Below are 797 nucleotides of genomic sequence, written 5' to 3' on the forward strand. Positions count from 1 at the left end.
GGCAGTAGAATCAACCAATCAGGGAGCGGGAGGAGCGGATGTTGTCATTAAGGTAGCCAATAATATGGGGAGGAAGGCAGGGTTAAATGTGAATGGTATCTCTGCGGACCAATGAGCAGCAAGAGTTGGCTTGGCGGGCTTTCGGGCACTCCAGCCAATAGGAGAGCGAGGAAGCAGAGGCTGCCTTGAGAGACAGCGCTCTCCACCAATGGCATAGCGCAACATGCAGACGTGGGCGGACCATTCCCCTCCGACACCTCTGTGAGTGACGGCCCTGGCAGCGAATGGGAGGAGGGGGTTGAAGCCATTACGGGCCCGGGGTGGGCGTGTTCTCGTGCTGAGAGACGAATCCCGCGCCCAATAGGAGCCCCTGGCTGGGAGCCGCCGCCATGGACGCTCCCTGAGGCCAATGGCGGCCGGAACCCGCGCTTGATAAACAGCGCGTTTTGACCAGTGGGAAACGAGATAAGGCGGGGGTTAATTGAGAGACAGGGCTTTCAACCAATCGGCAGCGAGATGCGCGAGCCCTGACAACCAATAGGACGCGAGGATAGCGCGGTGGGTGAGGCTTTGCGGGTTGAATGACAACCGCGCTTCCCAATCAACACACCTGGTGTGGGGCGGGTCCCGCTCAGCCAATGGGGAGTGCGGACGGCCGCGTTCAGCATTGAGTGACAGCAGAATGAACCAAATAGAATGTGGGTTTCGATGAGTGACGGGCCTTACAGCCAATGGAACAGCGCGGCGAGGGCGGGAACGCGCGGCTCGAGCGGCCGGCGGGGCGGGGGGGCCAAGCA

Source organism: Haemorhous mexicanus, chromosome 31 (assembly GCF_027477595.1).
Source record: "Haemorhous mexicanus isolate bHaeMex1 chromosome 31, bHaeMex1.pri, whole genome shotgun sequence".
NCBI classification, from domain to species: Eukaryota; Metazoa; Chordata; class Aves; order Passeriformes; family Fringillidae; genus Haemorhous; species Haemorhous mexicanus.